Source organism: Erythrolamprus reginae, chromosome 11, assembly GCF_031021105.1.
Source record: "Erythrolamprus reginae isolate rEryReg1 chromosome 11, rEryReg1.hap1, whole genome shotgun sequence".
NCBI lineage: Eukaryota > Metazoa > Chordata > Lepidosauria > Squamata > Dipsadidae > Erythrolamprus > Erythrolamprus reginae.
This window is the reverse complement of record NC_091960.1, coordinates 14,886,002-14,900,529: the sequence shown is the minus strand read 5'-3', so window position 1 is coordinate 14,900,529 and position 14,528 is coordinate 14,886,002. Positions and strand designations below refer to the sequence as shown.

The window sequence follows — 14,528 nt, the reverse complement described above, 5'->3', positions numbered from 1 at the left end:
TGTGGATCGAGGAGGACGCTCAAGTTGTGTATATGTATCACATGTTTTTACTGAATTAAGGGAGAGTAGGATAGCACTATTTTGGCCTTGTTCTGGCCTCATCAGCTTGCCATACCATTACTGGGATTTGACCCTGTAGCTTCTGCCTTGTAAGACAGAGAATTAACCTCTAGGCCACATGAGAATTCACAATTTCTGGAGGCAAGTTGTTCCACTAATTCATTGTTCTAAATGTCAGGAAATTTCTCCTTAGAAATTGGTTAGTTCTTAGATCTCAGTCACAAAATTAGAAAAACAACATTGGGTTGAAGTTTTGGGGGATCATATCCAAAGTTCTGGGAGGGTTTGTTTGTGACTTCTGTGGGGGCACCCAACTCAGCATACGGCAAAAATTAGAATTGAAGGACAGCCCTTCTCATAACACTTCAAAAAAAGTAGTGCAAGCTTCTTCTTCTTTTTTTAAAAAATAACAATTACAGAATGTATTCCCATCTGTCTGTAATATCAGTGATTCCACTTCTATCTGTGACAAAAATTAGGCTATAAAAATAAAAGGGATGGATTAGTGCACACTTGTATACCCAGGAATGTTATCTTATTATTTGCTCTGTCCAAGTTGTTCTGTTTGTTTCCTAGAACAAATAACCTGCCAAGGCCCTTTGGTTATCATCTTGCTATCTTGTCTGGGTCAGCTCCTATCATGTAACCAGCCATTATGTAGATCAGAGGTCTTCAAACTTGGACTTCAACTCCCAGAATTCTCCAGCCAGTATAGTTCATGCGTGTGCCATCTGTGCATATGTGTGGTGCCACAAAACACAGCAATTGGCTCATAGGCGCAATCCATGCATGTGTGTGATGTCAAACAACATGGCAATTCGCTGATATGCACCATCTATCCATCAAAACCACAGCGATATAGGATGGGAGGTGCCCGGGCGGGTGGGCAAACCCACCTGCAAGTCACTACTACCAGTTTGCCCGAACCGGTCTGAACCGAACTGGCTGAATCCCACCTCTGCACATGGCCCTGGCACACTGCAAACAGTCATAAAATACACCTACAGTTGACCAATAGTATCATTTTTTCCCCTTCCTTTTTCTTTCTTTATCTTTCTTTTCCTTTCTTTTTTTCTTTTCTTTCCTTTTTCCCCTTTTAGAAGACTGACTGACGGCAGAAAAAGACCTCATGATCCATCTAGTCTGCCCTTATACTATTTTTTGTATTTTATCTTAGGACGGATATATGTTTATCCCAGGCATGTTTAAATTCAGTTACTGTGGATTTACCAACCACTTCTGCTGGAAGTGTGTTCCAAGGATCTACTACTCTTTCAGTAAAATAATATTTTCTCACGTTGCTTTTGATCTTTCCCCCAACTAACTTCAGATTGTGTCCCCTTGTTCTTGTGTTCACTTTCCTATTAAAAACACTTCCCTCCTGAACCTTATTTAACCCTTTAACATATTTAAATGTTTCGATCATGTCCCCCCTTTTCCTTCTGTCCTCCAAACTATACAGATTGAGTTCATTAAGTCTTTCCTGATACGTTTTATTCTTGTAGCCCGTCTTTGGACCCGTTCAATTTTGTCAATATCTTTTTGTAGGTGAGGTCTCTAGAACTGAACACAGTATTATTCCAAATGTGGTCTCACCAGCGCTCTATAGAGCGGGATCACAATCTCCCTCTTCCTGCTTGTTATACCTCTAGCTATGCAGCCAAGCATCCTACTTGCTTTTCCTACTGCCCGACCACACTGCTCACCCATTTTGAGACTGTCAGAAATCACTTCCCCCTAAATCCTTCTCTTCTGAAGTTTTTGCTAACACAGAACTGCTTGAAGCACCATCTGGAGTGAGTCCCCGTTGCATCATTTCACACGCCCATCAACATTTTATGCCAGCCAGCAGGTTTTCTCCCTAAACTAGTCTGATCCCATTGATTTTAAAGCCTGCTAAATGTAAAGGTCAGTGACCTAATCCCAATTGATTTCAGATCAAAAGCATCGCATGTCTTTGGCTTTCTGCTCTATCAGTGAGTGCAGCTCACACCACCTAGGGGGAAAAAAGCACCTAGTTAGGGGCTCCCTATATGTCCCCGGCAGAAGTGAAGGATAGGAGCTCAAATCCTCTCCCATGGCCAGAAGAGCCCTTCACTCCTCCACTCGAAACAGAATATCCTACAAAAATAGACTAACAATCCTGGGTCTAGAAAGCTTAGAACTACAGTGCCTAAAACACGATTTGAGTATTGCCCAGAAGATCATATGCTGCAATGTCCTACCGGTCAATGACTACTTCAGCTACAACTGCAACAACACAAGAGCACGCAACAGATTCAAACTTAATACGAACCGCTCCAAACTTGACTGTAAAAAATATGATTTCAACAATCGAGTTATCGAAGCGTGGAACTCATTACCTGACTCAATTGTGTCAACCCCTAACCCCCAACATTTCTCCCTTAGACTCTCCACGATTGACCTCTCCAGGTTCCTAAGAGGCCAGTAAGGGGCGTACATAAGTGCACTGGTGTGCCTTTCTTCCCCTGTCCAATTGTCTTTCCTTTATCTCACTTATCATATATATTTTCTTTCTTTCATATATCCTCTCCTCTAAGTTCACTTTTACCCTTATATATATTACTACATGTCTATTTTTCTTCCTATGTATTTGTGTATTGGACAAATGAATAAATAAATAAAATAAATAGCAACTCTCTGGTCTCCAATGCGGTTTGCTAAACCCCTGCCTGGCATTCCGGCCACTTGAGCCCTCATGCTCCAATGGTAGTGATAATAAATGCCTACGGGAACGATGCAGTGTGAATCATTCCAAAAATTGTGGCTAGAAAAAAAAAGGAGTGCTTGACTTGCCTTTCTTTGAAAAAAAAAATAGAATGGATCCACAGCTTTCTGCTTTCCATTTTTTTCCCTTCAGAGACAGCCTGATGAAATACTTATTTTAGATCAGCAGTTTCCAACTTTGGCAACTTTATGACTTATGGACTTCAACTCCCAGAATTCCTCAGACAGCATGCTCTAGCTGAGGAATTCTGGGAGATAAAGTCCACATCTCCTAAAGCTGCCAAGGTTGGAGACCCCTGTTTTAGATGCCCATGGAGGCTTAGTGAGAGAGGGAATGTGGAAGATATCTTTTCTGGTGGAGTGGGTAGACCGTCCAGTTTTCTTCTGCAGCTAATTCTTTTTCAATGGGGATATTTTTGCCCAACCTCAACTGCTTCTTCTTCCTCTGTGATATGGTCATCTTCCGTTGCAGATAATAGGAGCTGTTCTCTTGCTTACTCATCAACTCATGTATATTTTTTTCTTAGTCACTCAGCTAAGATGTAGGTAGAGATATGACCCGATGCCAGGAAGCTGTGAGATGTTTCATTGTTCATATCAAAATACCTGATAGCAGTTCATACTGGCAGCATTCTTTATCACGATGTGCATTTATTGGTAGACCGTTTATTGGCACAAAGACTCCCCAGGCGAAGTCATCTCCCAACTTCAGAGATTTTGCCTCTGAGAAGAAGGAAGTCATTTAGCCTGCGCTGAAAGTTTCTAATCAGGACTGATGTGATCTAGATTGAAAAGTCTGCCCTGCGTGCTCATTTAAGTTGACTCGCCTTTAATGCATACGTGGTAAAGATTAGACACAGACAGACACCGTGTGGTGCTCAAAATGGATGATCGCAATTTGGATAACCCAAATTAATCACATCAGGATATGATGGTATTCTTCTAAGTTGTGGTAAGCAACTTTAACCTCTGAGTAAAAGTGAGAGACAAGTTCACTTTATTTGACCTCATTTTAGTTTCTCAGGCTTTATTTGGGGGCCAGGTGTTCACAAAGATGGTAAAATTGGTGCGTGTCAGCAACATGCCAAATTTTGTTGCTGTTTTTTTCTCCAAATATTTTGAATAAATTTGATGGAAAATAACTTACAGAGGAGAAAAGGCATCTCTGTGAAATTTTCATGAGTAGGGTTTTTATAACAACTTTTATCGTTGTTGTAAAGTGCTTGAAGGAAATGTCTTTTATTATATAATTATCTCACTTGGCTTAATATATTTGTGTTGACTCTCCCGATGGTATATCACTGAAGAGTTCCATTTCCATTTTAGTAGCTTAAGTCTAGCCAAAGAGATTGCATATGGTGAGAGATATGTGCAGTAGAAAATAATAACAGAATAACAGAGTTAGAAGGGATTTTGGAGGTCTTCTAGTCCAACCCCCTACTCAAATGGGAGATCCTATACCAGTGATTTATTTATTTATTTATCTATTTGTTTGTTTTGTCCAATACACAATAATACACAATGAAGGGTATAGAGGATATATACAAGTATCAAAGAGAGTATAGAAGAGAAAATATAGGAGTAAAATATAACTAGAGAGAATAGCAGAAAAGATATAAGAGATAGAAGGGATAGAAGAGATAGAAGAGAAGATATAGGAGATATAGGAGAGACTATAGGACAGGGGACGGTAGGCACTGTGGTACACTTATGTACACCCCTTACTGACCTCTTAGGAACCTGGTGAGGTCAACCGTAGATAGCCTAAGGGTAAAGTGTTGGGAATTAGGGGATGATATTACGGAGTCTGATAGTGACTGCTTCGACAACTCAATTGCTAAAGTTATATTTTTTGCAGTCAAGTTTGGTGTGGTTAATATTAAGTTTGAATCTGTTGTGTGCTCTTGTGTTATTGTGGTTGGAGCTGAAGTAGTCATTGACAGGCAGGGCATTGTTTGAGGCGTCATAGTTCTAAGGTTTCAAGATCCAGGATTGTATGTCTTGATTCGTTGGGTATTCTGTTTTGAGTGGAGGAGTTAAAGGCTCTTCTGGTGAAGTATTTTTGGACATTTTCGATGGTGTTAATGTCTGAGATGTGGTATGGATTCCAAACAGATGAGCTGTATTCGAGGATGGATCTAGCAAAGCTTTTTTCTCTTGGGTGCCAAAAGAGCGTGCACACATGCTATCATGCATGTGCAAGTGCCCACACCCATAATTCAATCCCTCCAGAGGGTTAAAACCGCTATACCCCCCGAAGGTTCTCTGGAGGCCGGAAACGGCCGGTTTCCCAACTTCTGGTGGGCCCAGTAGGCTCGTATTTCAACATCTTTTTATATCATATTATTTATAACATCAGACAAAAACTGGCTGCAGTATTCGAAGTGTAGTCTTAGCAAGGCATTATAAAGTGGTGTTAACACATCACGTGACCTTGATTCTATCCCTCTACCAATGCAGCCCAGGATTGCATTGGCTTTTTTTGGCAGCTGCAGCGCACTGCAGGCTCATATTTAAGTGATTGTCCGTTCGGACTCTTAAGATCCCTTTCGCAATTATTAATAATGAGCCAGCAATGCTTCTGCGATCATCAGCAACAAGTTTCAAAGCAAAACCAAATGCAAATATCAAAATTTGAAAATGCCCCCTGGAAGCCAATAAGCAAATATTCTGGTTGATTTGGTGTTTGGATTGAACGTCAAATATCCTTCCCACAGCTCCATTTATAACTGGCTGCATTATTTCTCAGGAAAGGGTTGTCCTCGCTGAGTACGTTTACACAACTAGATATTTCAATTCCATTGTTGACATTCAAAATTATTGTTTTCTGCTCAGCTGCAATCAGTCCAAATTTCCAGCCCACCAAGACTTGCGGTTTGTAAGATTACTTCATATTTTTCTTTCCTGCCAATTTCCCTTTGGGCACTTTAATCCCTCCTTGTGTGCTGGGGTTTCAGAATAAAATTCACGAGCACTCCAGCGTCTCTTAATAGGCATGGGTTATGAGTTGGCATTGTGTGCCCAATAGCCCTAGGCAGCAGTTGAGAAAGCTTGGTAGCGAACAAATGGTAGGTGGTTACATGGAAAAGAAATTATGTTAATCTGCACTGTATAATTTCACATTTTCCTAATAGTTGAACCTAACTGTTCGTATATAAACAATCACAAAGAAGAAGTAATTGCTGAGGTTTTAGAAAATAATAATAATTGATGTGGGTCAAACAAGAACAGAATTCTCCTATCTTCTATTTTACAAATAAATCTTCAATTTTAAAAAGGATGTTCCAATTGGGAGTCCCAAATTCCAGTTTCTTAACTCCTTTTCAAGTTTTTGTCTTTCTGATTATATTGTACTTATTTAAAACTCAAGGCTTCGCAGAGAGTGTTCATATATTCCTTTTATTATCTTGTTTGGGCTATATGATTATCAGCATTTCCCATGTTCCATATTAGAAAAAATAACAACCGTGTTGGTTTTCTTGATTGTTATCTTGGTCGCTGGCTGCCCTGCCCTGGTTTTTGTTTTTTCTACACTGTATACAGGAAATGGTCTGACTAGTAACAGTCCATTAAACTCAAGGAATTTATCAAAAGGAATATCTTTGCTATTCTGCGGAGGGAAACTCATGACAATTTTAATAATAATAATAATGATAATAATAATAATAATAACAACAACAACAACAACAACAACAATAATAATAGTAATAATAATTAATTAGACGTATGCCGCCCTTCTCTGGGGACTCGGGGCGACTCACAACATACAATGCAAACAATAAGTATACAAATCTAATAGTTAAAAATATAGCTAAAACCCCATTAATTTAAAAAATAGTCAATTTACTCAATCAGTCAATACTCGGAGTCAGTCGTGCCCTTATCACCTCGAGGTTTGACTACTGCAATGCTCTCTACATGGGGCTACCTTTGAAGAGTGTTTGGAAACTGCAAATTGTGCAAAATGCAGCCGCGTGAGCGGTCATGGGCCTTCCCAGGTATGCCCATGTTTCTCCAGCACTCCGCGGACTGCACTGGCTGCTGATTGGTTTTTGGATGCAATTCAAAGTGTTGGTTATGACCTATAAAGGCCTACATGGCATCGGACCAGATTACTTGCGGGACTGCCTCCTGCCACATGAGTCCCAGCGACTGGTCAGGTCCCACAGAGTCAGCCTTTTCCAGGTCCCCTCAACTAGACAATGTTGCTTGGCAGGGCCTAGGGAAAGAACCTTTTCTGTGGCGGCCCCAGACCTCTGGAATCAGCTCCCCCCAGAGATTCGCACTGCCCCCCCCCCCACTCACCTTCTGCAAGAATCTGAAGACTCATCTATGTTGCCAGGCTTGGAGCCATTAGACTCTAGCCCCCTGGCCAATGAATGTAATATATGCTTGTTGCGTGAATGGAAATGATTGAGTTATTGGGGTTTTGGATTAACTAGTTTAAATTAAGTGGATTAGGATGTTTACATTGTTTATTTTATATATTGTAAGCTGCCCTGAGTCCTCAGAGAGGAGTGGCATATAAATCTAAGAAGAAAACAAACAAACGCAAGGCCAAACACATGTCAAATAGTTACAGGTCTTTCAGCCCGAAAAATCAAGAACCAGTTCTGAAAAAACTTCTTGGATGAGAAGTGAAATGTCTTCAAAGAAAACCCAGAAAGTCCAGTTGCCTCTGGAAAAAGCACCTCTGGGTTAACCGTGACTTGGATGACTGAGACTCTCCATAGATATGTGAACCCATCAGAGATGAGTAGATTGACTTTGAAGCTTAAAGATAAACAAGACTCGGATTATTATAAAATTTGGGGGGAATTTTATGATTGGATAGAAAACTAAGAGATACATTATGTATGCATTAGTAATTGGTTAATTTTGGAAAAATTGAAACAAGAGAATATGTTTTAAGCGTTGCAAGCCAGATGGCAAAGATGAGAAATGGAGGTAGCACTATATAATGATATAACACAAAATTTAGTTATTGTTTAGACTTAAACATATAGAACTTTATTTTATGATGTAGGTGATATTCTATGAATAGTTTATTTTATTAAAGATACATATATATGGAGAGAATTTTTAATTAGCTATATGATATAAGATTAAATTTAGATAAAAGAGATTTTATTATTCTTTACATTGTTATAACTTTTTGTAGTAAGTCAGTGAGAGAAACATTTTAATTTAGAATTTTAAGAATTGCTAATAATGTATAAAATTAACAGAACATTTTACACGGGGAGAGATAAGACCCTCCATTGAGCGAGTAATGAGAAAAGAAAAGTTTGTATATGATTGATTTTAAGCATTGTTGTTGTGTTTATAACTATATATTGTTTTATTTCATGGTGGAGAAAAATAAAAAAACTTATACCGAAAGAATATCTTATTAGCAGGCATGGGCCCCAGGCAGAACCGGTAGAACGTCCGTTTCTCCGGGGAAAATGGAGTGCGTAGGCCTGCTCCGGTTGCGGTTGCAGTCGTGGTCAGGCATGCATGTGTGGTGCACACGCAAGTGGAGTGATTCCGGTAAAAAATTACCGTTTTTACTTCCGCGCATGGCCGGAAGCAAAGAAACCGACAATTTTTGCTGCCGGAAAGAAATTTCGGCTCCTGCACATGCGCAGCAGCTGAATCTCGCTGCTGCGCCTAGAACGGCAGCTGGGGCCAGCAGCAAAAGTGACCTCCTCCAGCTCCAGCTCCAGCTGCCTGGCCTGCTCTTTGATGTCTCAGGCTGCAGGAGAGATGCAGGAGAGCCTAGAGCTGGCCGCGTGGCCAGAACTGGGACCACCCAGCCTGCTCCCTGCAGGAGATGATCAGGTAAGCAGGGTGAGTGGCACGGCAGGGATGCGGTGAGGGGAGCAAGGTTGAGGGGCGTGGCAGGGCAAGTGGTGGGGAGAGCACATCGTAGCAGTGGCTGGTGGCGCAGCGGACATCTCTTACCTTGTTTTAACTCTTCCCTTCAATTTCTGGGATTTTTTTGCTTCTGCGTGAGTATTCGCGTGAGATTCAGCTACTGCGCATACACAGAAACCCAATTACATGCCAGGTAAGGGGCGCTCGCCAAGCGTGTGCGCAGGGGCGTGCTCTCGGCATGTTCCGGTAGGGCTGAAATTGGTGGCCCGCCCCTGCTTATTAGGTTTAGTAATAAAGTCGTGCATAAACAAACAAATAAGGAAAATTTGTGCATTTGTTGTGTAATTGAATTGGCACCTGGAGGGAGGAGAGAGAGGACCCAGCATAGAATGTATCCAAGAACATTTAAATATAGAATAATAATCTGAAAAACAAAAACACCTCCCCTGATTAAGAACATTTTAATCACACAGCCTGATTTCATGTACTTTACTAGTCATTCACTCAGAGGTTTCAGATTCTTTTTTTTTTTTTTTTTGCTGCTGCCTGCCAGTCTAGGAGAAGACAGGAATTCAGCAACAGAGGCAAAAATAGTAAAAACTGAAAGTACGGAGTGTCCACATTAAGTAACTGCCTCGCATAGCAACTGTTTGCAGTCACGAAAACATACCGTATTTTTCAGAATATAAAAGACAACTTTTTCCTCACTAAAAGAGGCTGAAAATTTGGGTGTGTCTTATACTCCAAATATAGCTTTTTCAAAGCTTTTTCCCCCAGCCCTAACTAGGTGCTAACGATCTTCCCAGCTTCTTACGTCCTCCGAAAAAGGGTTTTTCCTGCCCTAAGTCTTTGCAGGCTTGTTTTCATTCCCACTCCCTCTCAAAAAGTCTTTTTCAGCTCTAACCAGGGGATAAAATAATGTGCTGAAGCTGAACAGACTAAGGACGCTAGTCAGATGAATACCTGGTAGGTAGATGTTTCCCCCTATTTTCTTCTCCCAAAACTAAGGTAAGTCTTATACTCCGGTGTGTCTTATACTACAAAAATATGGTGATTTTGCATCCAATCCTCACATTTGTAAGTGTCCCAAAGCTGAGGTTAAGATTATAAGCACAGTGATTTTAGTTAGTGACTGCTTTGCTTAATGGCCGAGTTATTGGTCCCACTTGTGGTTACTAAAGAAGGGTTAGATATAGACTTCAAAAGCTCCCACTGGATCGCTCCAAATTTGATGGAAAATATTTTGCTTAAATTCAGAGGGATGGCTGGTTTCAGAAAGGAAGAGGAATGCCACACTACCTTGACTGCATAGACCAGATACACACACTTTGACCAGTTTGACCCATTGCTTCCGGAAAGGCTGTATTCACATGTTGCGCGAAGCCAAAAACAAAGACCATTGCGCTCATTGTTGGGTTGGAATCCAGCCATAACACTGAGCTCCTGATTATGACATAGGAGGGATAAATCTGAGGAATGGAAAATTTATCCAAAACAATAACAAAGTGAAAAGAAGGCAGATGTGTTTTATTGGTTTGATAATGCATTATTTTAATTTTGGAAATAAATATATGCAGTGTGCTAGAAGTGGATCCTACATGACATCGGACCAGAATACCTCCGGAACCGCCTTCTGCCACACGAATCCCAGCGGCCCATAAGGTCCCACAGAGTTGGCCTTCTCCAGGTCCCGTCGACAAAACAATGCCATCTGGCGGGCCCAGGGGAAGAGCCTTTTCTGTGGCGGCCCTCTGGAATCAACTCCCCCTGGAGATTCAAAGTGCTAATAGACCTTTATTACAGTCAAAAACCATCAATATAATAATAATAATAATTAAAAAACTAAGTTGGTCGTCACCCAAGTCAACAAAGACATGCTAGGTGTTGAGGTTGAACTGCCCCCATCGTCCTTGCCTTCCGTAAAATGTTGAAGACTCACCTTTGCCGCCAGGTGTGGGGGGATTAATCTCCCCCCTCCTTTTTTCGCTGGCCTTTATTATGTTTATGTTCAGTCGGACTGAGTGTGTATGATTGTGTAGCAGATAGGTTTTTTATAACAATGTATTTTAAATTAGTTTTTTAAATTTTTTAACATTAGATTTGTATTTATATTGTATTGCTGTTGTGTTGTGAGCCGTCCTGAGGCTTTGGAGAGGGGGGGCATACAAATCTAATTAATAATAATAATAATAATAATAATAATAATAATAATAATAATAATTATTATTATTATTATCTTTCTTTGGATGGATGGTTACAACTGACTGGTAAATTGGAATTGCATTCTAGAACTGGTAGGGACCCATCTCTGATGTTAACTGCCTGTATATTTTTTGCAGATGTGTTTTGTCTTCCTCAATCTCCTCCTGTATCCCGATTGGAATTCTGAGTCCTTATTAAACCTCCTTCTCTCCTGCCATAAGTAGACTCTGGTTATTTGGAGCGATAGCTCTCTATGAATGAATAGCAGAGATGGGGCTCTAAAACAAAGAGCTGGCTTTGTCTTCTGATGAATTAAGATAGCATGTGGGCAGCTGGTGAATAGCAGAGGCTTCCTTCAACCTCCTGTCACAGAGCTTTTTCTTGTGTTTTTCATTAAAAAAAACCAAACCCTCAGCCCAACCTTAATACTCGGAACAAAGGATTGTTTTGCAGTTTAATAGATACAGGCAGAAATGAACATTACTTCCATATAAGTTAAGGAGGAGAAAATGTTTTTTTTTAAATAAATATGAAACCCGAGGTAATGTTATATAGGAGTGATGGTGAACCTATGGCATGGGTGTCACAGGTGGCATGAAAAGCCATATCTAAGGGCATGCGAGGCGTTGCCCTCTGTCATCTCCAGCGCACATGTGTGTGCTGGTCAGCTGATTTTTGGCCTTCTTTTCTGCCATTTTGTAACGTTCTGTGTTAGCCAAAACTTCAGAAGAGAAGGATTTAGGGGTAGTGATTTCTGATAGTCTCAAAATGGGTGGACAGTGCCTCAGGCGGTAGGGAAAGCGAGAAGAATGCTTGGCTGCATAGCTAGAGGTATAATAAGCAGGAAGAGGGAGATTGTGATCCCGCTGTGTAGAGCGCTGGTGAGACCACGTTTGGAATACTGTGTTCAGTTCTGGAGACCTCACCTACAAAAAGATATTGATAAAATTGAACGGGTCCAAAGACAGGCTACAAGAATGGTGGAAGGTCTTAAGCATAAAACGTATCAGGAAAGACTTCATGAACTCAATCTGTATAGTCTGGAGAACAGAAGGGAAAGGGGGGACTTGAGCGAAACGTTTAAATAAAGGGTTAAATAAGGTTCAGGAGGGAAGTGTTTTTAATAGGAAAGTGAGCACAAGAACAAGGGGGCACAATCTGAAGTTAGTTGGGGGAAAGATCAGAAGCAACATGAGAAAATATTATTTGATGGAAAGAGTCTTAGATGCTTGGAACAAACTTCCAGCAGATGTGGTTGGTCAATCCACAGTAACTGAATTGAAACATGCCTGGGATAAACATAGATACATCCTAAGATAAAATACAGGAAATAGTACAAGGGCAGAAACCACGGGGTCTTTTTCTGTTGTCAATCTTCTATGTGTCTATGTTTCTATTTTCACTCTCCCCAGGCTTCAGGAAATCTTCATGCATGGTGAAAAACAGCCCAATGGGCTGATTGGAGGCTTCAATGAAGCTTGTGTGCATGTATTTTGGGGCAGTGTAGGGGGTTGTGCGCAGGCATGGGAGAGGGTGCTATTGCGCGCGTGCATACTCTTTTGGCACCCAAGCCAAAAAGGGTTCACCATCACTGTTCTCTTCTCTTCTCCTTCTCTCCTCTATTCTTCTCTCCTCTCGTATTCTTATTCTTATTATTCTCTTCTCTTCTCTTCTCCTCCTCTCCTCTATTCTCCTCTATTCTATTCTTTCTCCTCTCCTCTCCTCTCGTATTCTTATTCTTATTATTCTCTTCTCTTCTCTTCTCTTCTCCTCTCCTCTCCTCTCCTCTCCTCTCCTCTCCTCTCCGCTCTGCTCTTCTCTTCTTTCTCTCTTCTTTTTGTTTTCCTTCTTCTCCTATACTTTTTCTCACTTTCTTAATGTGTTGTTCTTTTTCTTTTTTATTTAACCAAGACAACTACCTATTATGAAATAGGTTTAATGTAAAAGGCACATATTTGTATTCGTTTTCATATTCCTCATTTTCAAATTACTTTTTTGTGGTCTGTATATGTAAATGTATATATTTTGTGTTGGTGTTTTTTCTTTAATAAAGATTAAAAAAAACACAAATTCCTGAATGGAATTACACAAATTAAAAGAGCAGAGATGTGTACAAAGACCCAGCAGTTGAAGCCACTGGAGACTGGAAACTTAGTTCTTTTTTCTGTCTTTTGATGGTTTCATGCTACATCCGCATGAATCCCAGCGACCGATTAGGTCCCACAGAGTTGGCCTTCTCCAGGTCCCGTCGACTAAACAATGTCGTTTGGCGGGTCCCAGGGGAAGAGCCTTCTCTGTGACAGCCCCGACTCTCTGGAACCAGCTCCCCCCGGAGATTAGAACTGCCCCCACCCTCCTTGTCTTTTGTAAACTCCTTAAAATCCACCTCTGCTGTCAGGCATGGGGGAATTGAGACATCTCCCCCAGGCCTATACAATTTATGTATGGTATGTTTGTGTGTATGTCTGCTTTAATAACGGGGTTTTTCTTTTAATGTTTTTAAATTATTAGATTTGTCATGAATTGTTTTATTGTTGTTGTGAGCCGCCTCGAGTCTACGGAGAGGGGTGGCATACAAATCAAATCAAATCAAATCAAATACATACATACATACATACATACATACATACATAAATCTGCACTTCCCCGCCTTACAAGATATTCATTCCCATCTGTACATGTTGGTGAGCAAATAAATTATTGTTACAGCCTGGATTCTTGATCCAGCTTTTTTCTATTCATGGGAAATATAGAAAATCTGATGATGGCATGTTTTGTAGTCAGTGCTGACTGATTTTAACTGCCTGCAGGGGTTTTTATTGACAAAATTTTAGAAGCAGTTTACCATTACCTATTATCTAGGGCTGAGAGAGAGTGAGTGACCAGTGAGGTATCAGGAAGGGTGAATGCAGCCTGGATCGGGGTGAAATGCTACCTGTTGAGCCCGGTTCGGGTGTAACGAGACTGGAACTCAGTGTTTACTGAGACTAGAACTCATTGTTTCTAGGTTTCTAAACTGATACATTAACCATGATTCCCCCGGGCCATTCCGTTTTATGCATGGTTTGGGATGTATGATTGTTTTTATATTAATGGTTTTAAACTGTTTTTAATCATTGGATTTGTACTGTGTTTTGTTATTGTGAGCCGCTCCGAGTCTCCGGAGAGGGGCGGCATACAAATCTAAATAATAATAATGATGATGATGATGATGATAACAGCAATGGCAGCTGATGGTTTGGAGAACTGGTAGTAGTGGCAGTGTGAGGCTCTGCCCACCCACCTAGATGCAGCCCGCGGGCTGGTTGTGCTCACCCACGCCATTGTCATTGTTTGTTTGTTTGTTTATTGATTTGATTTGATTTGATTTGTATGCCGCCCCTCTCCGTAGACTCGGGTTTAACCTTCTGTGCATGCACAAAGCCTTCTGCATATGCGTAGAGGGGGAAAAAGCATGCACGATGGCGGTGCGTGTATGAATGCAAATTGCACACTTCTGAACTGGTAGGGAAGATAAGTAGATTTCACCACTGATGCATTGGTGAGAACTCACTTGTTTGTTATGTGATAGATGAATGCCAACCCGTCTTAAATCTTAAGATTTACAACACCACCACCTGCCCTGTTGCACTATGGCATTGAATGCTGGGCAGCAACAG

At 40.8% G+C, this 14,528-nt stretch overlaps 1 protein-coding gene across 1 annotated transcript in view; it reads left to right on the top strand.

The window, feature by feature from the left end:
* Window positions 1-14,528, top strand: part of HIVEP3 (HIVEP zinc finger 3) — a 286,250-nt gene that overhangs the window by 112,301 nt on the left and 159,421 nt on the right. The window lies entirely within an intron of this gene.